The sequence below is a fragment of the Ovis aries genome, chromosome X, assembly GCF_016772045.2.
Source record: "Ovis aries strain OAR_USU_Benz2616 breed Rambouillet chromosome X, ARS-UI_Ramb_v3.0, whole genome shotgun sequence".
Taxonomy (NCBI): Eukaryota; Metazoa; Chordata; class Mammalia; order Artiodactyla; family Bovidae; genus Ovis; species Ovis aries.
The window spans coordinates 48,886,107-48,914,059 of NC_056080.1; the positions used below are offsets into that span (position 1 = coordinate 48,886,107).

General features: G+C 37.4%; 1 protein-coding gene across 1 annotated transcript in view; it reads right to left on the reverse strand.

Moving 5' to 3' along the window:
• Window positions 1–1,696: 1,696 nt before the first annotated feature.
• Window positions 1,697–27,953, reverse strand: part of NBDY (negative regulator of P-body association) — a 66,991-nt gene continuing 40,734 nt past the window's right edge. Inside the window, exon 3 of the mRNA XM_027963570.3 lies at window positions 1,697–5,433. The gene's annotated coding sequence lies outside the window, so the exon portion shown is untranslated. The remainder of the gene's footprint in view (window positions 5,434–27,953) is intronic.

Sequence of the window (27,953 nt, forward strand, 5' to 3'; positions counted from 1 at the left end):
CTATAAAAGTCTTAGGACAATAGAGGAAGTTAAAAGCAGGCCTAGGTTAAAAGTACCCTGTAAACCAGATACTTCAAAAATAATCACTGGCTTCTTCCCAATAAGGCCCCCTAGGGAGCTCTATTTTACAAAAAAAAAATGAAAGCAAAAATTATTCTGAAAAGCACAACAGGTTTGTGCCCAAAGATATTCCACACAGTCATTTACAATGGTACTGCCTCAGGATAGCTCAACACAAAGGAAGTCTATAGGTAAACCAAGACATATCTTGTCTGCATTCAGATGGGCTTCCCTTGTGGCTCACCTGGTAAAGAATCCACCTGCAATGCAGGAGACCTGGGTTTGATCCCTGGGATTGGAAGAGGCCCTGGAGAAAGGAAAGGCTATCTACTACAATATTCTGGCCTGGAAAATTCCATGGACAGTCCATGGGTTTGCAAAGAGTCAGACATGACTGAATGACTTTCACATTTCACTTCCTTTTCTCCTTTGCCTTTCACTTCTCTTCTTTTCTCAGCTATTTGTAAGGCCTCCTCAGACAACCATTTTGCCTTTTTGCATTTCTTTTTCTTGGAGATGGTTTTGAGCCTGGACTGTAAAAGAGTGGATTCAGCAGAGCCCAAGCCTTGAAAAAGGAGAGCTCGACTATTTGTCACATTAAAGAATGAGATATCCTGAAACGCTAGTCTTTTAAATGTGCCTTTCCTCACAAAGACTGTTCAGAACCCAGTTGCCTTCCCTGATTGCTCTGCTTTTCCCAGGATTTGGCAGGCCCTGAGGTCCTCTTTTCCTACAAGTTCTTTCATCATGCCTGCACAGTGAATAAAACTTAAAATGCAATCGTGCTTGGATGGGGGCCACCTGCAACCTTTCACTAGGGAATCAGAACCAGGGTGATGTCTGGGCCTCCAAGGGGGAGAAGGGTCAGGAGACATACTTGTGAAGGCGAAGCAGAATGGGTGCTTTTCAAGGGGTAAGGTCCATGCTTTCCTTGGAGTTTTTAAAGGAGTTTCTATTCCCAAAGAGTTAACAAAATAAGAAAAGAATATATTTGCCCTTGAACCAATAGGTGGAGGTTGGGATGGTGGAGGTGGATGAGGACTAATAAACTTGCTTTCATTCTGACCTTCCCAGACATTTTTTCAGTTGAGAATCACTGGAATTGCCAGGCATGGGACATGGACCCTAGACTCCCCACCTTCCCCAGGCTGAGAGATTGTCCATCTAAAACAGGCCTTCAGTTGGGAACTGGGCTCTTGTGTTGTAAATCTCCTACCTTAGGGAAAATGGCCACACCAACACCCTCAGAGACACATGATCTGACTGGCTGAGCTGCAGCTTGAGCACAAGATGATTGGTCTGCTCCTGAATGAACAAACAAAATTAGACATATAGATACAGAGAACATATTAATAGTTACCAGTGGGGGAGGTGGGTGGGGGAAGATGAAATTGGTAAAGTGGTCAACTATATAATGATAAATGAAAACTAAACTTTTTGTGGTGATCAGGCTATAGTATGAAGAAGTTGAAATATAATATTGTATACATGAAACTTACACAATGTTATAAACTAGTGTTACTTTAAATACAAGAAGTTTAGAGCTCTCCACAAGAAAAAAAAAACATGTAATCAAGGAATGTTACTCAACAATACAAATAATTAAAACTCACCAATAAGGCAGCAAAAAACATGATTAAAAAATGAGGCAAAAACTTTATCAGACATAGCATCAATGATGATATACACATGAAAAAGAAGCATATGAAAAAATGCTCCACATCATATGTCATCAGGGAAATATAAGTTTAAGCAACAGTAAGATACCACTACACACTTATTAGCATGACCAAAACACAGAACACTGAAAGTAGCTAATGCTGGCTAGGATATGAACAATAGGAACACTAATTCATCCCTTGTTGGAATGCAAAACTGTACCACCACTTTGGTCAGCAGTTTGTGATTTCTTACAAAACGAATCCAATTCTTTTCCTACAGTTCAGCAATTGCACTCTTGATGTTTACCTAAAGAATTGAAAACTTATGTCCAAACAAAAATCTGCACAAGGATGTTTATGGGAGCTTTATTCATAATTGCCAGAACTTGGAAGCACCCAAGAAGTCTTTCAATAAGTGAATGGATTTATAAACTGTCGTACATCAAAACAATTGAATATTATTCGCAATAAAAATAAATGAGCTATCATGCCATGAAGACATGAAAGAAACTTAAATGCATATTACTAAGTGAAAAAGGCCAATCTGAATGGAGTATATATTGTATGATTCCAGGGACATAACACTCAGGAAAAAGCAAATCTATGGAGTCAGTAAAAAGTGGTTGTCAGGATTTGGTGGTAGGGAGAGGAGGGATGAATCAGTGGAGCAGAGGTGATTTTTAGTGTGGTGTAAATACTCTGTGCACTACTATAATGATGTACACATATTATTATACCTTTGTCCAAACCCACAGAATGTAAAACTTATTGTAAAACACTAGGAGAGAATCCTAGTGTAAACTGTGGATTACAATGGGTCAATTTAGGTTCATCAGTTGTGACAAATACACTACTCTAGTGGGTGATGATGGGGAAGTTTATGCACCTATTGGGGTGGGAATGCATGAGAACTCTATACTTTATACTTAATTTTTCTGTGAGCCTAAAACTGTTCTAAAAAAATAAAGTGTTTACAAAAAAATAATCTTTTAAAGAAGGAAGTCTTGTCACATGGTGCAACATGAATTGAGGACATTATGCTAAGTGAAATAAGCCAATCACATCACAAAAATATGTATACTGTATTATTATACTTATATGAGGTATCTAGAGTAGTCAGTCTCATAGAAACAGAAAGTGAAATGTTGTCTGCCAGTGGCTTGGTATAGAGGTAAATGAATTATTATGTAATGTGTATAGAATTTTAATTTTGCAAGATGAAAAGGGATTTGAGATGGATTGTATGATACAAATATATTCAACACTACTAAGCTGTACAGTTAGAAATTATAATTTTATGTTGTGCATATTTTACCACAATTTAAAAAAGGGAAGGCATTCTGATACATTGCTACAACATGGATGAAACTTGAAGAGGTTATACAAAGTGAAATAAGCTATATACAAATATTGTATAATTCCACTGATATGAGGTACATAGAGTAGTTCAATTCATAGAAACAAAAAATAAAATGGTGGTTTCCAGGAACTGGGGGGAGGGAGGAATGGAGAGATACTGTTTTATGAATAGAGAATTTTAGTTTGGGAAAATGAAAAATTCTTGAGAATGGATGGCGGTGACAACTGCATATTAACTATGTATAAATGTACAATGGCTGATTCGTGTTGATGTATGGCAGAGACCACATTATTGTAAAGCAATTATCCTCCAATTAAAAAAAAATGGTTAGGGACTTCCTTGGTGGTCCACTGGGTGAGATTCCATGCTTCCACTGTGGGGAGCACAGATTCAGTCCCTGGTGGGAGAACTAAGATCCCACATGCCACATGGCATGGTCAAAAATATTTTTTAATTAAAAAAGAGTTAATTTAAATGATTAAATGATAAATTTTATATTATGTATATTTTGTTACATTTTAAAAACCCATAGGTATAAAGTCTAAATTCTGTAAAACAATTTACATAAATCCTCGTGATCGCCTCTACCTATCATTCCTGTCTGATCTCTTACCACTCCATCTACTTTATAGTTTAGCTAAATTATTTTTTAATTTGTCAAGTAGGAAGTATTTTCTAGCTTAGTGGATATATATATATACTACTTTTTAATCTGTCTTGTGTCTCTTCCTTTTGGAAATTGCCACTTCCTGATTCAGTATGACTCTGGTGAGACTATTGATCAGGAACCCTACCTTCCTCTCCATAGAGGCAAGAATATAATCTTTAAACTGGCCAATCAGAGCACCCATTCTAATGGACAGTGATTCATCCATAAATTCATATGTGATCCAAGCAAGGTCAAACTGAGTACTTTTGGAGCTATTAATATGGGGACTTGGAAAAGAGATTGCCTCTCCTTCTGAGTGTGTGAGCTTAATGTAATATAATTCTGAAGGTACTGAGGTACCATCTTTCTCAATATGAAGAAAAAAGCTGAGAATGAAGTAAGCAAAGGAATGCTAAACTGAAAGATGAGGAGAGATCACTGAAGGCAGCTTCCATATGTAGATCCAGACTCGCTTTATAAATTTGTTTAATTAACTGCCTTTACTGTTAGACTTCAAGCTACACTGACTACTGTCTTACTCACCTTCATATTTCCATAGTTTGTAGCATTTATTACATCATAAATATTTAAACATCACTTTTTGAAAAACTAAATTATTATGCATGGGACATGCTCATTGCACAATAATATAAATATTTACCTAAGTTTTTTTTCTAATATTTTTGTGATTTGATGCATTTAATTTAAATTCGTGGTATGAGGGGGGAGATCTAATCTGTGTTTTCCCCATATGATCAGTCAGATATTCTTTATACAATTTAATGAATGATTCTGCCATTCCTCACTCGTTTGAAATACTACCTTTAAAGTCTTATATGTGTCCATTTCTGGGGTTTATATCCTATTATATTGACTTGTGTACACATTTCTACATAAATAATAGACTGTTTTAATTATTGTATCATTTTTATATTATTTAATGTACATAAAGATCTCCCAAAATGTAACTTTATTTTTTTCTATGATTTATGGAAAAATACATGAACAATGTGAAAATACTAAAAATTGCTGACTGAAATTTTCCCACTCTCCTTTTATTTTTATCATAATTTTATTAGTTTTTAATTAAGATAATCTATTTGTTTAATACTGAGTGTTTTAGAAGTAAATTGGAAAATAGAAAATAAAAAGCATAGCAGCCATCTTGACCAAGAAAGCAGTCAAGATGTAGAAGAATAAGGAATACCACAGAATAGATAAGATATCATAGAAAAGTTGACAGTAAAGAGAATGTGCTGGGAATTTAATTATTTTTCACATTTCCCCTCAATCCTCCCCCCTCATTCTTCTGGTGTTTTCACACAATAAAGAATGAGTGAATGGTAATTCTTAGGAAGAAGCTCATACTTTGATACCAATTTTCCTGATGCTTGGAATTACTATGAAACCTTTACTGAAAATTCAAAATTTACTAGATCGCAGTCATATAGAACTAACAGCAAATGAGAGAAAAACTTTATTGGAAACTTAATGGATTTATAAGAATTCAGTTATACAGCAAAGACTGAGTGTCACCAAAAGAGAGCATTGACTGGCTGCTGCAGGACCACCACACAGGCATTATTTGCTTTGATGAGGTCACCACAATCCAGGCTGGGGTCTTCAATTTTAGAGATCTACTGGTCATATCCCAGAATCCATCCAAATACAGGAGGTGAAATTTTGATGATTATATCATAAGACTGAAAGATATAAAAGAGGGCAATTTATTCATTTATATTGAGAAATGTAATAATCATCCAGATTAGATATGTCTCTTGAGAAGGTAACATCCTACCTTTCCTTCTAGATAGATTATAAGAGAAGCAAAATTATTAGTGTATTTCTTCATAAACATTAAATCAAAGTCATAAGATGCTGATAACGGGCATCTTATTTATACCTGATGTAATTTTGCCTGCACAATGAAGATTTATCTGACACATAGACCAGATGTCTCCATTACCCAAGGCATTTTTCCCTCAGAAAAGTTCGAGGATGTCTACCTCTGTATTACTTATTTTTTTAGACTGCCATAATTGATCAACTGGCCCCATTATGACCCCATTACCCATCAACACGTTCTTTTATTCTCCAGAAAATCTGTATTTATTTATAGAAATAATACATGTTTATAATTGAACAGTATATAATTCAAACAACATAGACAAAATTATCCTTGTCACCAAACTTCTACTTTTCTTCAGTTTTATTTCTAAAAGAAATCACAGGTATCAGTTCTTTCTAAATCCTTTTCTATGCATTTAAATGTTCATAAAGATAGTACTTACAGTAATATAAAATTTAGACAGTTTGAATATAAATTAGTTCATTCTGCAATTTGTTTTATTTTACTTTAACCCACTTAATAAAATATCATGATTTTTCTTTATCAAAATATATCTATCTACATATTTCAACAGCTCACAATATTATACTGCATGACAGAACAGTCATTCCTCTCTCAAAAGGAATTTCTATCTTTGAAATTTTTCTTTATAATAAAAAAGCATATTTGTCTATATGTAAGAATTTTCCCATAGACTCCATAGTTAAATTATGTGTCAAAGAGTACACACTTTTTAAAGTTTTAATGCTGCTAATATAAAAATACACACTCTCATAACCAGTGTATATATCACCACATCCTCCCTAAAACAGATTATATAGGTTTTTGATTGTTGCAAATGTGATGTGCTAAAAATGATATCTTGAATTATACTTCTATGATTAATAAGGAAGTTAATTAATGATCATTATTGGTCATTAATATTTTGCCTTCTAAGAACTGTCTGTTCCTTGAACATTTTTCTATCAAGTTATTTGTATTTCTGTGTTATATATAAAAGTGTTTTAAGGATTCAAATCAAGATGGTGGAGTAGGAGGATGTGGCCCTCCTCCCATGAACATATCAAAAATACATCTACAAGTGGAAAAAAATTCTCACTAAAAACTAACTGAATACTAGCAAAAAGACTCCTGAACAATCAAGGTTGTAAGAAAGATACATGAAGAGTTGGGTAGGAAGGGAAATGATCAGATTAGGACTTGTGCCTCTGGGAGAAGATTCAGAGGAAAACAGAGACTATACACGTATAGTCTATTCACTGGAGACTGTGTAGTTTGAGCAACATACTAGATGACCCACCCCTGGGGTCTGACAAATGGAAGCGCCCCCTTGGCTGATTGGAGGCTCAGTGGGACTAACAAGAGGGCTGTGGGAAGCCTTGACTCTTTGTGATGAGCACTTGAATGCTTGCTTGCTCCCAAACACGGGCAGGAAAGGTTGAATTGAAACCACACAGATTGTTGACTCATTTCCTGTGACCAATCTGGTGTGTGCCCCAGCCTGAATCAAGCAAACACTCTAGCCCCATTTGGCTCACACTGAAGCTCCCCACTAAAGCAAAAGCAGTCAGAAATGAAGAAAGAGCTCAGCTATAAGATGCCACAGTGACTCAGACACTAAGCATGTCTGAGCAGGGGCTGGGCAACCATTGTGGTTGATAGCACAGACAGCACATCACAGGAAGACCAGATTATTGAAAGTGGCCAGACTGCCATACCATACTCTGTGCACTGACCCTTGTTCAGTACCCACACCATTACCTCTTGCCCCAGCACTGCTCTTCTCTGGGGCTAAGGGAGCCTGTGCTGGAAAGCAGAAGAATACACACTTCAAGGGAACTGAAGTACTTCAGACTCAACCCTCAGGGTTTCTGTTCCAGCAACCTGAGATCTGACCCAACCCCTAATAGGGTGGGGACAGTCACTGAACAGAGGGAAAGTCCCTCCTCACATCTGCCTTCTGCCCTAGCCCGACTCTCCAGCCCCATCTTCTACCATGATGATAGATGCTAGCATACCCTGAGGAGAGATGTGACTTGTGTTCATATCAAATCTAGCTCTATCACCAAAGTTACTGGTCACACATAGACTCACATATAAGGACATCCCTTCAAGATAATTGATTTACTTAATTTCATAGAGACAGAGAAAAATAAGCAAATTGAGAAGACAAGAATTTTTTTCAATTGAAAAAGAAAACAAGGAACCGATAAAATAGAAATGAACAATTTACTAGATAAAGAATTAAAAGCATTAGTAATAACAATGCTAACTAAATTAGATAAGAGAATAGATGGGCACAATGAAAATTTTAACAAGGAAGCAGAAAAAAAATTATATATATATATATATAAAATCAGTCAGAAGTAAAGAATAAGGTTTCCTTAGTGACTCAGTGGTAGAGTATCCACCTGCCAATGCAGAAGACATGGGTTTGACCCCTGGTCTGGGAGGATCCCACATGCTGCAAGGACGACTGAGCTTGCATGCCACAATCACTGAGCTTGTGCTCTAGAAACCAGAGCCACAACTGTTGAGCCCACATGCTGCAACTACTGAAGCCCATCCACCCTAGAGCCAATACTCTGCATCAAGAGAGGCCATTAAAATGAGAAGCCTGTGTACCATAACTAGAGTATCCCCCACTCAACACCACTAGAGAAAAGCCTATTAAGCAATGAAGACCTAGCATAAACAAAAATAAATAAATGAATTTTTTAAGAAGTAAAAATAAAATAAATAAAAAACACACTAGAAGGAATGAACAGCAAACTAGGTGATACAGAAGAATGTATTTAGAATAGAAATCAGCAGTACAACACAACAGGAAAAAGAAAAACAAATTTAAAAAATGGAAACTGATTAAGAGATTTTGGGGATAACATCAAGCATACAAACACTCACATTATTAGGGGTCCCAGAAAGAGAAGAGATAGATAAGGAGGTAAAAATGCATTTAATAAAATTATAGCAGAAAATTTCCCAGACCTGGAAAAGGAAAGATATTCAGGTATAGGAAAACAAAGATTGACCCCAAACAGACCCACAGCAAGACACAGTCATAATTAAAATGGCTAAAGTCAAAGATAAATAATTCTAGGTCACGGAGTGAATGAAACTGTTGGAAGATCTTGCTGGAGGCCCCTTCTTTCTCTCTATCCCAGGAATATGCATCCACTTGTGATCCCTCCACTAGAAGATCCTCCAAGGATACGGTCTTGTGAGCATAATATGTTTCTGGGACTATCTGGATGATCTATATACAAAACTGAACCCAATTAAAACCTTCATATACATTATAAAATTCTGGCAGCCAGTGTGGTCTATTCATCATGTAGTGCCCAAAACAAGCCTCATATGTACTGCCAAAGTGACCTTGATAAAGGCTATACAGACGGCTGACAAAATGACAGAGTGGAGGACATAAGCAACGCCTTCTCATTAAAACACGAAAATCACAGCTAATTGCTAAAGAACAATCGAGAAAAAAACACAGGAATCTACCAAAAATTGGTACCCAGCATCCAAACACAAAACAGAAGTGGCAATGAGACAGAGTCAAAGTCCTGAGCCTCACATCAGGATTCCCAGCCTGGAGTTCTGTCAACAAGAGAAGGAGACCCCAGAGAATCTGGCTTTGATGGACAGTGAGGGTGATCACAGGAATTCCATGAGACAGGAAGAAAGAAAAACTGCACTATTGGAGGGGGAAAACAAGACCCTGTGAGTATCAGGACACATGGGCAAAAATCAGTGACCTCATAAGAGACTATATCACACCTACCTGTTAGTATTGGAGGGTCTGCTGTGGAGCTGGCGGTGGCTGTCACTCACTGCAATGACAAAGACACTGGTAGACAACAGTTCTGGAAAGTACTCATTGGTACAAGCCTTCCTGCAGAACACCGTTTTCTACTCAAGACCTAGCCTCACCTAACAGCCTGTAGGATTCAATGCTGGGATGTCTCAGGCCAAACAACCAACAGGGAGGAAATAGAGTCCCACATATCAGCTCACAGGCTTGGTAAAGCCTTCCTGAGCAGAGCTCTGCCAACCAGAGAGACAGGACCCAGCTCCAACCACGAGCAGGAAGGAACCAGATCCTCTCACCAAGGAGCCTGCAAAAGCCCCTTAGCCTCATCCAACAGAATGTAGACAATAGAAGAAAGAAGTACAATCCAACAGCTCGCAGAAAAGAAACTGCAATCACAGAAAGTTAGACAAAAAAAGATGAAAGAGGAATATATCCCAAATGAAGGGAGGAATATATCCCAAATGAAGGAACAAGATAAAACCCCAGAAGAACAACTAAATAAAGTGGAAATTGGCAATATGCTGAAAAATAATTCAGAGTAATGATAGTGAAGATAATCCAAAATCTCAGGAAAAGAATGTGGAGGTACAGATTGTGAAGATGCAAAAAATGTTTAACAAAGATGCAGAAGGACTAAAAGCAAACAAAGGAAACTATAAGCAAAGTGAAAAGGCAACCCTCAGAATGGGAGAAAATAACAGCAAATGAAACAACTAACAAAGGATTAATTTCTAAAATATACAAGCAGCTCATACAACTCAATACCAGAAAAACAAACAACCCAATCAAAAAGTGGGAAAAAGACCTAAACAGACATCTCTCCAAAGAAGACATACAGATGGCTAACAAACACGTGAAAAGATGCTCAACATTGCTCATTATTAGAGAAATGCACATCAAAACTATGAGATATCACCTCACACTGGTCAGAATGGCCCTCATCAAAAAGTCTACAAACAGTAAATGCTGGAAAGGGTGTGGAGAAAAGTGAACACGCTTTTACTGTTGGTTGGAATGTAAATTGATATAGCCACTATGGAAGATGACATGGAGATTCCTTAAAAAACTAGGAATAAAACCACCATACGATCCAGCAATCCCACTCCTAGGCATATACCCTGAGGAAACCAAAACTGAAAGAGACAAGTGTATCCCATTGTTCACTGCTATTTACAATAGCTAGAACATGGGAACAACCTAGATGTCCATCAACACATGATGGATAAAGAACTTGTGATATATATACACAATAGGATATTACTCAGCCATAAAAAGGAATGCATTTGAGTCAGTTCTAATGAGGTGGATGAACCTGGAACCTATTATACATAGTGAAGTGAGTCAGAGAGAGAAAGATAAATACCGTATTCTAACCGTATTCTAACACATATATACAGAATCTAGAAAAATGGTACTGAAGAATTTATTTACAGGGCAACAGTGGAGAAACAGACATAGAGAATAGATTTATGGACATGGGGAGAGGGGGAGGAGAGAGTGAGATGTACGGAAAGAGTAACATGGAAACTTACATTACCATATGTAATAGAAAACCAACAGGAATCTGCTGTATGGCTCAGGAAACTCAAACAGGGGCTCTGTATCAACCTAGAGTGGTAAGATGGGGAGGGAGATGGGAGGGAGTTTCAAACAGGAAGGGATATATGTATACCTATGGCTGATTCATGTTGAGGTTTGACAGATAACAGCAAAACTCTGTAAAGCAATTATCCTTCAATAAAAATAAATAAAAAACAAAGAGATGAACAATACAATAATTAAATTAAAAATATACTAGAAAGAATCAATATCAGAGGAACTGAGTGATAAGAACAGAAATGCAGTGAGCTGGAAGATAGAATGGTGGAAACGACTGCTGTGGAACAGAATAAAGAATGAGAAAAAGATAACGACAGTCTAAGAGACCTCTAGGACAACATTAAATGTATGAGTATTGGCATTATAGGGATCCCAGAAGGAGAACAGAGAGAGAAATGACTTGAAAAAATACTTGGAGAGATAATAGATGAAAACTTTCCCCACATAGGAAAGGAAATAGTTACCCAGGTACAAGCAGCACAAAGAACCTCAGGCAGGATAAACTCAAGGAGGAACAGAGAGTTACATTTTAGTCAAAGTGACAAAAATTAAAAACAAATAAAAGGTATTAAAAGCAACAAAGGCAAAGCAACAAATACCATACCAGGGAACTCCATAAGGTAATCAGCTGATTTCCCAGTAGAAACTTTGCAGGTTGAAGGGAATGGCATGGTATATTTACAGTGATGAAAGGGAAGAACCTACAAACCAAGAATATTCTACCTAGCAAGATGCATATTAAGATGCAACAGAGAACTCAAATGTTTATAGACAAGAAAAAGTTAAGAGAATTCAGCAAAATCAAACTACATTTGCAACAAATGCTAAAGGAAATTCTGTAAATAGAAAAGAAAAGTCCACTACAAAAAGTAAGACCATTACAAATGAAAAAGTTGATGGATAAAGACAAGAATAAAGTTAGGAAATTAACTACACAAAAACATGATATAAAAACAAGCAATTGTGAGGGGAGAGTACAAATGCAGGATACTGGAAATGTATTTAAAATTAAAACACAAACAGAATGACCATCATCAAAAAAAAAAATCTACAAATAATAAATGCTGGAGAGGATGTGAGAAAAGGGAACACTCTTGCAATGTTGGTAAGAATATACATAAACTGATACAGCCACAATGGAAAAAAGTATGTGAGATCCTTAGAAAACTACCATATGACTCAGAAATCCCACTACCAGGCATATACCCTCCTGCTGCTGCTGCTGCTGCTGCTAAGTCGCTTCAGTCGTGTCCAACTCCGTGCGACCCCATAGATGGCAGCCCACCAGGCTCCCCCATCCCAGGGATTCTCCAGGCAAGAACAATGGAGTGGGTTGCCATTTCCTTCTCCACATGAAAGTGGAAAGTGAAAGTGAAGTCACTCAGTCGTGTCCAACTCTTAGCGACTCCATGGACTGCAGCCTACCAGGCGCCTCCATCCATGAGAGTTTCGAGGCAAGAGTACTGGAGTGGGTTGCCATTTTCTTCTCCACATATATCCTGAGAAAACCACAATTCAAACAGACATCTGTACCCTAGTGTTTATTGCAGCACTATTTACAATAGCCAAGACATGAAAGTAACACAGAAGTAAATTGACAGATGAATGGACAAAGAAGTCGTGATACGTATATACAGTGGAATATCACTCAGCCATAAAAAGGAATAAATGTGAATCAGTTGAACTGAGATGGGTAAACATATAGCCTGTTACACAGAATGAAGGAAGTCAGAAAGAAAAAAACAAACAAACAAATATCATACAGTAAACCATACATGTAGAATCTAGAAAACAGTACTGATGAACCTACCTGCATGGAATGAATTGAGACACAGATGTAGTAAACAGACTTGTGGACAGTGGGGGAGGGAGAGAATAGGACAAATTGAGAAAGTAGCATTGACACATATGCAATACCATGTGTAAAATAGATAGCTAATGGGAAGCTACTATATAACACAGGGAGTCCAGTCTGGCACTGTGATGATCTAGAGGAGTGGGATGGGGCATGGGGTTGGAGGGAAGCTCAAGAGATAACACACACACACACACACACACACACATACACACACACACACATTGCTTCAGTCATGTCTGACTCTTTGTGATCCTATGGACTATAGCTTGCCAGGCTCCTCTGTCCATGGGATTCTCCAGGTAAGAATATTGGAGTGCATTGCCATGCCTTTCTACAGGGGATCTCCCCCACTCAGGGATCAAATCCAGGTCTTCTGCACTGCAGAAGTTATATATATATATATATATATATATATATAGATATATATATATATATATATATAGATATATATAGATATATAGTTAAGTCTCATTTGCATTGTTGTATGTTAGAAACCAACATAATATTGTAAAGCAATTATCCCTCAGTTAAAAAATAAATTAAAGACCAATACTTTGAAACAATCCCATTTATATACAGACTGCTATATTAATACTTTATGGTAACCACAAACTGAAAATCCATACTAGATATACATACAAAAAAGAAAACAAACACTATAAACACAAAACTAAGTTTAATCATCAAATCAAAACAGAAGAGAACAAAAGAGGAAGGGAAGAAAAAGGCCTACAAAACAAATTGAAAAAAAATTAACAAAACTAACAAAATGGCAATGCAAACATATATATTAACAAAAGGGTGGCAGAAACATACATATCAATAAATACCTTAAATGTAACTAGATTAAATGTTCCATCAAAATACACAGACTGGCTGAATAGATACAAAAACAAGACCCACATATATGCTGTCATAAGACAAAATAAACCTTAAAATAAACTGTTACAAGAGACAAAGAAGGAAACTACATAAAAATCAAGGTCAATTCGAGAAGACTGTAAATTGAAAACATATACGCACCCAACATGGGCTTCCCCAGTGGCTCAACTTAAAGAATCCACCTGCAATGCAGAAGATGCAGGAGACCTGGATTTGATCCCCGGGTGGGAGAGATCCCTGAAGAAAGGCATGGTAACCCACTCTAGTATTCTTACCTGGAGAATCCCATGGAGGAGCCTGGCAACCTACAATCCATAGGATCACAAAGAGTCAGACATGACTGAAGCAACTGAGTATGCATGCATGCACCCAACATAGAATCCCAATGTATGAGGCAAAAGCTAATAGCCATTAAACAAGAAGTCAACAGTAACACAATAGTAGTGGCACTTTTAAGAAAGTTGAAATCATTTAAAATATTTATTTTATATATAAGCTAATTAAAAGTGTGATGTTTTTATCATATATCAGTATGAATTAGCCATAGGTATACATGTGTCTCTACCATCCTGAACCCCCTCCACCTCCCTTCCAACCCTATCCTTCCAGGTTGTCACAGAGTACCACCTTAGGGTGGCCTGCTTCACACATCAAACTCACACTGGTCATATATTTTACATATTGTAATATCTATGTTTCAATGTTATTCTCTCAAATCATCCCACACTCTCCTTCTACTACTGAGCTTTTGCACAAAAAAAGGAAACTATAAGCAAGGTAAAAAGACAGCCCTTAGAATAGAAGACAATAATAGCAAATGAAACAACTGACAAAGAATTAATCTCCAAAATATACAAGCAGCTCATGCAGCTCAATACCAGAAAAATGAACAACCCAATCAAAGGTAAGCAGAAGACCTAAACAGACATTTCTCCAAAGAATACACACAGATGGCTAATAAACACATGAAAGGATGCTCAACATCACTCATAATTAGAAAACTGCAAATCAAAAACACAATGAGGAATCATCTCACACTGGTCAGAATGGCCATAATCAAAGTTTATAAACAATAAATGATGGAGAGGGTGTGGAGAAAAGGGAACACTTTTACACTGTTGGTGGCAATATAAACTGATAAAATCACTATGGAGAACAGTATGGAGATTCCTTAAAAAATTAGGAATAAAACTGCCATATGACCCAGCAATCCTGCTACTGGGCATATACGCTGAGGAAATCAGAATTGAAAAATACATATGTGCCCCAATGTTCATTCCAGCACTATTTGCAAAAGCCAGGACATGCAAGCAACCTAGATGTCCATTGGAAGGTGAATAGATAAGGGAGTTGTGGTACATATACACAATGGAATATTACTTAGTTATAAAATGGAATTCATTTGAGTTAATTCTAATGAGGTGGATGAACCGAGAGCCTATTATACAGAGTGAAATAAATCAAAAAGAGAAAGACAAATACCATATATTAACACATATATATGAAATCTAGAAAGGTGGTACCGATGATCTTACTTACAGGGCAGCAAGGAGACACAGATGTAAACAAAGGTCTTTTGGACTTAGGGGGAAAATTGAAATTTTATCAAGAATCTTTTTCTGATCACAGAATTATTGAAATTAGAAATCAACTGCAAGGAAAAAGAAATGGTAAAAACTACAAATACATGGAGGGGAATCAATATACAACTAAACAACCAATGGATCACTGAAGAAATCAAAGAAAATTTTTTTAAATACACAGAGACCAAATTAGATCATTCTGGAGAATGGCATTGAAACATGTATACTATCATGTAAGAATCGAATCACCAGTCTATGGCTGATGCAGGATACAGCATGCTTGGGGCTGGTGCATGGGGATGACCCGGAGGGATGTTGTGGGGAGGGAGGTGGGAGGGGGGGTTCATGTTTGGGATCGCATGTACACCCGTGGTGGATTCATGTCAATGTATGGCAAAACCAATACAGTATTGTAAAGTAAAATAAAGTAAAAATAAAAATTTTAAAAAAGAGAGAAAAAAATAAAAAATAAAATAAAATACACAGAGACAAAAGAAAATGAAAGCACAGTTATCCAAAACCTATGGGATGTGGCAAAGCAGTTCTAACAGGGAAGTTATATACAACCTTACTTCAGGAAACAAGAAAAATCTCAAATAAACAGCCTAACCTTATGCCTAAAGATACTAGGGGAAGAGAAAAAAACAAAACCCCAAAATAGTAAAAGGAAAGAAATCATAAAGATTAGAGAAGAGATCAAAGAAATAGAGATGGAGAAAACAATAGAAAAGATCAATGAAACTACAATCTGACTCTGAAAAGATAAACAAAACTGATAAACCTATAGCCAGATTCATCAAGAAAAGAGGGAGAAGGCTCAAATCAATAACATTAGAAATGAAAAAGGAGAAGCTACGATGGACATCACAGAAATACAAAGGATCATAAGATACTACAAGTAACTGTAAGTCAATAAAATGGACAACCAAGAAAAAATGGACAGATTCTTAGAAAGGTACAGTCTCCCAAGACAGAACCAAGAAGAACTAGAAAATATTTATAGACCAATCACAAGTACTGATATTGAAAGTATGACTTTAAAACTTCCAATGAACAGAAGTGGTTTCAGAGGTTAATTCTATCAAACATTTATAGAAGAGTTAACACCTACCCATCTGAAACTATTCCAAAAATTTGAAAAGAAGTAATACTTCCAAATTCATTCTATGAGTCCACCATCATCCTGATATCAACACGAGACAAAGATAACACAAAAAAGATAATCACAGGCCAATATCAGTGATGAATATGGATGCAAAGATTCTCAACCAAATACTGGAATCCAAATCCAACAATACATTAAAACAATCAGACACCATGATGAAGTGGAATTTTCCTCAGGGATACAAATATTTTTAAATATTGATTTTGCAAATCAACCAATGTTATATACTGTATCAATAAATTGAAAAGCAAAAACCATATGATCATGCAAAAAGATAGAGAAAAACCTTTTGACAAAATTCAACACACAATTATGATAAACTCTCTAGAAAGTGGATATAGAGGAAACCTACCTCAACATAATAAAAGCCATATATGACAAACCTACAGCTAACATTATATTCAATGGTGAAAAGCTGAAAGCATTTCCTCTAAGATGAGGAACAAGACAAGGATGACCACCCTCATCAGTTTTATTCAATAGTTTTGGAAGTCCTTGCCAAGGCAATCAGAGGAAAAGAAGAAATAAAATCATTGCAAATTGGAAAATCAGAAGTAAAACTGTCACTGTTTGTTGAAGGCTTTAAACTATACATAGAAAATCTCAAAAGATGGCATCGGAAAACTAGTGGAGTTCACCAATGAACTGAGTAAAGCTGCAGGATTTAAAATTAATACAAACAATCTGTTGCTTTTCTATATACTAACAATGAAAGATCAGACAGAGAAATAAAACAAACAATCACATTTACCATCATATCAAAACCAGTAAATTGTCTAGGATTAAACCAGTCTGAGGCAAAGGCCAGTATGCTGAAAACTATAAGATCCCAATGAAAGAAACTAAAGATGACACAAACAAATGAAAAGATATACCATGCTCCTGAATCAGAAAAATCAATATTGTCAAAATAATTATACTACTCAAAACAATCTACAGAATCATTGCAATCCCTATCAAATTATCAATGACATTTTTAACAGAACTGGAATAAAAACATTAAAATTTGTATGGAGGTATGAAAGACTCTGAAGAGACAAAGTAATCTTAAGAATGAAAATCAGAGCTGGAGGAAATCAGGCTCCCTGACTTCAGACTCTACCACAAAGCTACAGTTATCAAAAGAGTATGGTACTGACATAGAAACCAAAAAATAGATTAATGGAACAAAAAGAAAGCTGAAAATAAAATCACACATCCATGGCCAATTAATCTATGACAAAAGAGGTTAAGAATATACAATGCAGAAAAGACAATCCCTTCAATAAGTGCTGGAAAAACTGGACAGCTACATGTAAAAGAATGAGATTAGAACACTCACTAACACCCTACATGAAAATAAATTTAAAATGAAAGAAAGACCTAAAAGTTGGGTGGAATATTATAAAACTCTTAGAAGCAAACCCAAGCAAAACACTCTTTGACATAAACTGCAGTAATATCTTGGTGAACCCACCTCCTAGAAAAATGAAAAGAAACAATTTGGACCTCATTAAACTCAGGAACTTTTGCAAAGATAGGGAAATCATTAAGGAAAACTAAAGAATTGAAGAAATATTTGCAAATGAAGCAACTAACAGGGATTATTCCCTAAAATTTACAAAGAGCTCATGCGGCTCAGTAAATCTCATACACACACAACTCAGTTAAAAAAAAAAAAAAGGCAGATGACCTAAATAGATATTTCTGCAAAGAACGCAAACAGATGGCCAAGAAGCACAGAAAAGATGCTTAACATCACTAACAGTTAGAGAAATGCAAACCAAAACTACAATGAGAAAAATACCATTTATAGTTTGATAGGGTTTGCATTGTATCTATAAATTGCTTTGGGTAGTACAGTCATTTTTACAATATTGATTCTTTTGATCCAAGAATATGGTGTCTCTTTCCATCTGTTAGTGTTGTCTCCTATTTCTTTCATCAGTATCTTATAGTTTTCTGCATACAGTTCTTTAGGTAGGTTTATTCCTAGGTATTTTATTCTTTTGTAGAAATGGTGAATTAGATTGTTTCCTTAATTTCTCTTTCTGATTTTTCATTGTTAGTATATAGGAATACAAGGGATTTCTGTGCATTAATTTTGTATCTAGTAACTGCTACATTCACTGATTAGACCTAGCAATTTTTTGGTTTCCTTCATCTTTAGGATTTTCTATGCAGAGAAGGTAATGGCACCCCACTCCAGTACCCTTGCCTGGAAAATCCCATGGATGGAGGAGCCTAGTGGGCTACAGTCCATGGAGTCGCTAAGAGTCGGACTCAAGTGAGCAACTTCACTTTCACTTTTCACTTTCATGCATTGGAGAAGGAAATGGCAACCCACTCCAGTGTTCTTGACTGGAGAATCCCAGGGATGGGGGAGCCTGGTGGGCTGCCGTCTATGGGGTCTCACAGAGTCAGACACGACTGAATTGACTTAGCAGCAGCAGCACCAGCATGTATACTATTATGCCATCTGCACACAGTGAGAGTTTTACTTCTTTTCCAATCTGGCTTCTTCTTATTCTTCTCTGATTGTTATTGCTGCTGCTGCTGCTAAGTCGCTTCAGTCATGTCCGACTCTGTGTGACAACAGAGACGGCAGCCAACCAGGCTCCCCCATCCCGGGGATTCTCCAGGCAAGAACACTGGAGTGGGTTCCCATTTGCTTCTCCAATGCATGAAAGTGAAAGTGAAGTCGCTCAGTTGTGTCTGACTCCTAGCAACCCCATGGTCTGCAGCCTACCAGGCTCCTCCATCCATGGGATTTTCCAGGCAAGAGTACTGGAGTGGGTTGCCATTGCCTTCTCTGGCTTGCTACGGCTAGAACTTCCAAAATAGAACTACAACAAAATTTTTCACAATTTATATCGAAAAACACAAGATCCGAAATGAAGAAAGGCATGCTGCAGTTCATGGGGTCACAAAAAGTCAGACAAGACTGAGCAAATGAACAACAACAACAAAGCCAGAGCAATCTTGAAAAAGAAAAACAGAGCTGAAAGAATCAACTCTCTTGACTTCAGACTATACTACAAAGCTACAGTCATCAAGACAGTATGGTACTGGCACAAAAAAGAGAAATATACACCAATGGAACAAGATAGAAAGCCCAGAGATAAACATGCACTTATGGGCACCTTATCTTTGACAAAGGAGGCAAGATCATACAATGGAAAAAAGACAGCCTCTTCAATAAGTGGTGCTGGGAAAACTGGACAGCTACATGTAAAAGAATAAAACTAGAACTTCCTAATATTACACCATACATAAATATAAGGCCAGAAACTATGAAGTTCTCAGAGGAAAACATAGGCCGTACATTCCTTGACATAAATCATGGCAAGATTCTTTATGACCCACCTCCTAGAGTAATGGAAATAAAGATAAACAAATGGGACCTAATTAAACTTAAAAGCTTTTGCACAGCAAAAGAAACTATGAACAAGGTGGAAACACAACCCTCAGAATACAAGAAAAGCAAATGAAAGAACTGACAAAGAATTAATCTCCAAAATATACAAGCAGCTCATGTAGCTCAATACCAGGATAACAAACAACCTAATAAAAAAAGTAGGCAAAATCCCTAAGCAGATAAGCAGACACTTATCCAAAGAAGACATACAGATGGCTAATAAATGCATGAAAAGATGCTCAACAGTGCTCATTATTAAAGAAATGCAAATCAAAACTACAATGAGGTACCACTTTACACCAATAAAACTGAGAATAAAACTACCACTACCACATGAACCAACAGTCCCAGTATTGGAAATATACACTGAGGAAACCATAATTCAAAATCACCAGTCCAGGTTAGATGCATGATACTGGATGCTTGGGGCTGGTGCACTGAGACAACCCAGAGGGATAGTACAGGGAGGGAGGAGAGAAGGGGGTTCAGGATGGGGAACACGTGTATACCTGTGGCGGATTCATGTTGATGTATGGCAAAACCAATACAATATTGTAAAGTAATTAACCTCCAATTAAAATAAATTTATATTAAAAAAAAGACACAGGTACCACAATATTCATCACAGCACTATTTACAATAGCTAGGACATGGAAGCAACCTAGATGTCTACTGACAAATGAATGGACAAAGAAGCTGTGGTACATACATATACAATGGAGTATTTCTCAGTCATAAAAGAATGCATTTGAGTCAGTTCTAATGAAGTGGATGACATAGAGCTTATTATACAGAGTGAAGTAAGTCAGAAAGTGTAAAAAAATATTATATATTAACACATATATTTGCAGTCTAGAAATATGGTACTCATGAACATATTTCATGGCAGCAATGGAGACACAGACTTAGAGAACAGATTTTTGGACAGAAAGGAGGAAGGAGAGGGTAGGACAAATAAAGAGTAGCATTGAAACATATACTTTACTATATGTAAAATAGATAGCCAGTGGGAATTTGCTGTAGGACCCAGGGAGCTCAAACTTGGTGCTCTGTGACAACCTAGAGGGGTGATATAGGGTGGGAGGTGAGTGGGAGGTTCAAGAGCAAGGGGACATATGTAGGCCTATGGCTTAAACATGTTGATGTATGGCAGTAAACTACACCATATTTTACAGCATTTATGCCCCAATTAAAAATGAATAAATTAAAAAAGAAAAAAAAAACTACAATGACATATCACCTCACAACAGTCAGAATGACCATCATTAAAAAGTCTACATCATTAAATGCTGGAGAGGGTGTGGTAAAAAGGGAACCTTCTTTCACTGCTGGAGGGGATATAAATTGGTTCAGCCACAGTAGAAAATAATATGGTAGTTCCTCAAAAAACTAAAAACAGAGCCAACACATGCTACTGCAATTCCACTCCTAGGCATATATCCAGAGAAAAACATGGTTCGGAAGGATATATCCACACAATGTTCTTTGCAGTCCTGATATGTAAGCAACCTAAATGTCCATCAGCCAAAGTGGATAAAGAAGATGTGGTACACATGTACAAGGGGATACTACTTAGCCATTAAAAAGCACAAAATAATGCCATTTTAAGCAATAAGACCTGGAGATTATCATACTAAATGAAGTAAGTCAGCCTGAAAAAGACAAATACAAGTATAATTATTTTTTTTACATACACAATCTCATTTAATTTAGTCCTCACAACAACCCTGTGAGGTAGGTGTTTGCTCCATTTTACAAATGGAGAAATTGAGGCACAGAGGTTAAACATCTTACCAAAGTTCCCATAGCCAGTCATATACTGGAGCTAGAATTTGAACCCAGGTGTGCCTCCACTTGTCATACCACACCCATCTTTTTAAAGAGTTTCCTGTACTATTTCCCAGACATTCTTTTTCCAAAACATGCTGCCTTTCATCTTACAGAAGCCCTCACTCTTGCTTCTGCTGCCCTGAAACAGTGGCACCAGAGGAAGGCAAGTGTCAAGTGAGGATCCGTAAGTGTAGATTTCTGCAGAATGCCAAAGGGTGCAAATGCCTTCATGAAAGAGGCTGAGGAAGGGAAGAGGTGTTTCAGCAGCTCTGCTACCAGCAGTTCTTTTCTCTCTCCAGGGCCAAGAGGTGTGGCTGCGAGACCAGCTGACCAAGAGACCTCTCCAGCTCCTCCAATGCAAGTCCAGCAGCTTTCCTACAGCTATTCTGCTTTCCACTTCGTCTTCTTCCTTGCATCACTTTATGTCATGGTTACCCTCACCAACTGGTTCAGGTAAGATGGAGGGGGGCCTGGGATACTCTTCCGAAAACCTAGTTGTTTTAGGGAAAAGAGCACTTCAAGGCCAGTCCTGAGTTCTCCCGAGACACACGAGTCTACCATATTCTTTGGTGGGGCAGTAGGATAGCTCTAAGCTCTGAGTCACGGCCCTGCAGACTCTCTAACCAGAGACTTTGGTTCCACAGCTATGAGGGAGCAGAGCTGGAAAAGACCTTCATCACAGGTAGCTGGGCTACCTTCTGGGTCAAGGCTGCCTCATGCTGGGCCTGTGTACTCCTCTATCTGGGGCTGCTACTACCACCATTCTGTCCGTCCCCCACCCCGGACCCCCAGCATCCTCTCTTCAGGCGACACTGTCATCGTGTTAGTATTGCCAAATGACAAGTATCCAATCTAGGTACTTTAAACAAACTGGAGTTCCCTTGAATGTGTATCCCTAGTCTTAACTCACAGGAGCTGTCCAGCCCAACAGATTCCTCAAAGACACAATGGGAAGTTACCTCCCTTTAAGTTGAAGTCAGTAGTATGTCTGACTTGAAAAAAGTGGCCACACACACCCTAATTCCCTGGGCAGAGTATCTGACTCACTGGAGCTACCATTACTTCTTCAACGCAGCTCAAGAGCCTGATTCCAAGTCAGCAGCTCAGGAATCACTGCTAATCCAGCAGACAGGGTAGCACCAGCTCATTCCTGGCTCTCATGGTAGAGAGGGGGGCAGGGAAAGACCAAAGGGGACCAAAGACTTACTTGGCACTGCCTTTGGCAACAAAAAGGAAAACAGGCGTCCACCCCTGGGTACAGGGATGTAAGAAGCCCAGAACCCTAGAACAAACCAGGGCATGGGAAGAAAGGCGCACAGAGACTACCGTAAGTTTTAATCCTGATGTTGAGGTCAAACGCAATGGGAAGAGAACATCTACTCTCATTCCATGAGGAATGACAGAAGAGAATGTGAACACTTGAGAGCAGCTAACCACGGGAACTCCGTCAGCAGCAGGGTCTGGGCCAACTTTCAAGCCTAGGCACAAACTGAGGAAGAATGAGGAAGAGGGAGCATAAATCTAGGTCTTGCAGCCTTCCTTCTAAGGGCCTCAGCTCCTTCCTCAGGATGATGTTCCAGGTCTCTGCTTGCGGGCGGCAGCAGAAAGCCCATCATCTCGGCGCTTTCCTTTAACCAAGTCGCTCTGCTTTTTCATATTCTTCTGGCGGGCGAGCTCGCGCTGGTTACCGCGGGTCATGGCGACGGCAACGGCTCCGGCCGGCCTCCGTTGCGTCCCCTTGTTCAGTATGACATTACAGGCCCCTCAAATATAAGTATTATTGCTTACATGCAGAATCTTAAAAAAAATGATACAAATGAACTTATTTATGAAATAGAAACATACTCACAGACTTAGAGAACAATATTATAGTTACCAGGGGGTAAGGGTGCAGGGCAGGGATAGATTGGGCATCTGGGATTGACATGTACACACTACTATATATAAAATAGATAATCAACAAGGACCTACTGTATAGCACAGGGAATGCTGCTGAATATTCTGTAATAACCTAAATGGGGAAAATAAAAAATAATAACTGCATGTTTATATATAACTGAATCACTTTGCTATCCAACTGAAACACAACATTGTTAATCAACTATGCTTCAATATAAAATAAAAGTTTTTAAAAAGGAAAAAAAAGAAAAACATTATAAAGGTAGCAAGAGAAAAAAATAGATTTATATACAAGGGAACCCCTCATAAGGCTATCAGCTGATTTTTCTGCACAAACTTTACAAGGTGGAAAGGAGTGGCATGAAATATTTAAAGTGCTAAAACAAACAAAAAAAACCCTGCAACCTAGGATTATCTACCCAGCAAGATTATGATTTAGAACTGAAGACGAGATAAAGAACTTCTCAGAGAAGAAATAAATGATTTCTTCTATACTAAACTCACCTTACAAGAATGTTAACGTGTATTATCTAAGTAGAAAAGAAAAGGGTTTAATAAGAAGTACCTAGACAAAATGAAAAATCTCACTACTAAAGGCAAATATATGGCAAAGACTAAGATTCCACCTCTTAAATCAGCCAGTATGAAAATTAAAAATAAAACACAAAATCAAATATAACTGCAATAATCAGTAAAGGGACAAACACAAAGATATAAAATGTAACATCAAAAACATAAAGTATAGTGGAAGATAGTACTATTAATAAATTTAGGTCCTTTAGTACTTGCTTGAATTTCGAGCACTACCTGTTTAAAACAAGCAGATATAGTAATAGATCAACACATATGAATCCCATGGTAGGCACAAATCAAAAATCTATGATACATACACAAAAACAAATGAGAAAGGAATGCAAGCATACTACTAAAGAAAATCATTGAACTACAAAATACAGAAAAAGGAAGAACTACAAAAAAACAACTGGAAAAACATGTAATTAAATGGCAATAAGTATATAATATCCATAATTATTTTACGTCAAAAGACATACGTGCGTGCTAAGTCTGCTTGATTCATGTCTGACTCTGTGCGACCCTATGGACTGTAGCCCGCCAGGATCCTCTGTTCGTGAGATTCTCCAGGCAAGATACTGGAGTGGATTGCTGTTCCCTTCTCCAGGGGATCTTCCTGATCCAGGGATCAAACAGTTGTGAAAGAATATGTTGGTGATGCAGGGAAGAATAGTTGGGTTAATGTTCTTACAATGTAAAACGTTTAGGTGGACGGCAGGAAACAAAAGGACTTCACAGGAGGTGAAGCAGCTACTTGAGAAAAAGTTGAGCCTGATTAGATTTCAGGAGTGCTTCTGCTACAAGAGGTACAAAAAAGGTTAAAGAATAATTCACAGTTTTCTCATTGGTGTTCACCAAAAAAGCAGTGACCATAATTACTCTAACACAAATGGGGTATCCCTTTGCCACAGGATCCAGATGCTGGCTATAATACCCTGTGGATCTATGGTGAATCCTCTGTTTATAGGTGACTACCTCAAAGGCATCCCCTATCTTTTCATATAGAGAAAGGAAAAAAAGAATATTATAATTGGGATGCCCAAGTTTAGGTGGGTTCATCAAATTCTACCTTAAGGCCTTGAAAGCTTCATGATCTAGTTCTATAAAACTGGGTCCAAATAGTTACAGCTGAGTAAAAATATGGACATTTGGCCATAAGAGAGAAACTGCAATCCAATATCAGCAACAACTAACCAGAGAAAACCTTGGTGTTGGTGCATTGTATGAGGTTTTAGAAAAATTAGGGCAACTTAAAGCCTATCTCCCACTGCTGGGCATACACACCGAGGAAACCAGAATTGAAAGAGACACATGTACCCCAATGTTCATCGCAGCACTGTTTATAATAGCCAGGACATGGAAACAACCTAGATGTCCATCAGCAGATGAATGGATAAGAAAGCTGTGGTACATATACACAATGGAGTATTACTCAGCCGTTAAAAGAATTCATTTGAATCAGTTCTGATGAGATGGATGAAACTGGAGCCGATTATACAGAGTGAAGTAAGCCAGAAAGAAAAACACCAATACAGTATACTAACACATATATATGGAATTTAGGAAGATGGCAATGACGACCCTGTATGCAAGACAGGGAAAGAGACACAGATGGGTATAATGGACTTTTGGACTCAGAGGGAGAGGGAGAGGGTGGGATGATTTGGGAGAGTGACATTCTAACATGTATACTATCATGTGAATTGAATCGCCAGTCTATGTCTGACGCAGGATGCAGCATGCTTGGGGCTGGTGCATGGGGATGACCCAGAAAGATGTTGTGGGGAGGGAGGTGGGAGGGGGGTTCATGTTTGGGAATGCATGTAAGAATTAAAGATTTTAAAATTTAAAAAAAATAAAAAAATAAAAAAATAATAATAATTAAAAAAATAAATAAATAAATCTAGCTGAAACCCTTTTTCTAACATCAGAAACCCTTCCTGAGGAATTCAAGCCTTGGAGGCAGCATTCAAGATAGCTTTCTCAAACATGGATTTGGGAAACCTGCAGTTTTTCTTTTGCAGCATTATGACACTTAAATGTTAAAAGCTTTAGCAAGTGGATGTTGTCTTTCTGTGAGGAGGCATGAGAAAGAGAGCAAAGAAGCATATCATCTGTATTTGAAAACAAAGTAAAATCTCTATGGAACTTTATGTCTTCCAGAACAGCCAACAGGATGTGTGAAGAATAAGGACACTCAGTATAACCCTGAAGCATTACTGTCCAGAAAATTGATTCCGCTCCCAAGTAAAGGCAAAAAGCTATTGAGTACATACTTTCATTAGCTGGAAAAGTAAAGAATACACTGGATAAATCCATTACGGTAAAGAATTTATTTCCAATAGGAATGGACTGTAGTAATGTATGAGGATTATACACCATAGGAATAACAATGTTGTTATCTCCATAAAGGTTGCAAATAAAGTTCAAGACTCAGCTCTTAGGTTTTATCAATTGTAAAATGAGTGTTACCCTAGCAAGTGCAAGGGATAATGACAATTTCAACACTGTAAACTTCTTTCAATGGCTTTATGCAGAAGGGATTATTTACAGGATATTAATTAACTCTGGGAATGGATGATAGAGTGTTCCAAATAAATTTCAAGGTGAAGTTCTCTGTAATTTTTATGAAAATCAGTTGGATATTTTGCCAAAAAGGAAAGTAATAGCTGAAACAATAGTGAAAAATAGTTAGTGTTTATGCAAAAATATCCACAATAAATAACCTAACTTTATACCTAATGCAACTAGAAAAAGAACAACCAAAAAACAAAGTTAGTGGAAAGAAATCATAAATATCAAAACATATATGAAGAAAACAATACAAAAGATAAAAGAAACTAAAAGCTGGTTCTCTGAAGATAAAAAAATAATAATAATAAACTTCTGGTCAGACTCAAGAAAAAAAGGGTTCAAATAAATAAAAGTAGAAAGTTAAAAAAAGAAGTTAAAATGGAAACCACACAAATAAAAAAAATCATAAAAGATTACTGCAAGCAAATATATGGGAATGAAATAAACAATCCAGAAGAAATGAATACTTAGAAACGTACACCCTATCAAGACTGAAACAGGAAAACAGAAAAACTGAATAGATCAATGACAAGTAAAAAACTGAAAGTGATTTTAAAAACCAGCCTAGCCAGGCTCCTGGATATGGAGGCAACAGCCTGTAAGAATACAGTGAAATGTGTATTGTTTCCTTCACGCCCTTGGTCTTGGGAACCTAAAGGGAGCAGGGCGCGACTTGCAGAGGCTCCTACTGGCTCACCTCTGGACTTTAAGAGCTCCCATAAGCATGACAGCTATAAGGAGTGCAAAGTCAAGAGATATTTTTGCAAGCCTTGAGCTTCTTTTGCTGTTTCAGTGCCAAGTAATTCGTGGAACTCCTTCAGTTTTATTCATGTTTATTTTTATTTTCTTTTGAAGATTTTTTTTTAATTTTACTTTACAATACTGTATTGGTTTTGCCATACATCAACATGAATCCGCCACGGGTATACATGTGTTCCTAATCCTGAATCCTCCTCCCACCTCCCTCCCCATACCATCTCTCTGGGTCATCCCAGTGTACCAGCCCCAAGCATCCTGTATCCTGCATTGAAACTAGACTGGCAATTCATTTCTTATATATTATACATGTTTCAATGTCATTCCCCCAAATTATCCCACCCTCTCCCTCTCCCACAGAGTCCAAAATACTGTTCTATACATCTGTGTCTCTTTTGCTGTTTCACATACAGGGTTATCGTTACCATCTTTCTAAATTCCATA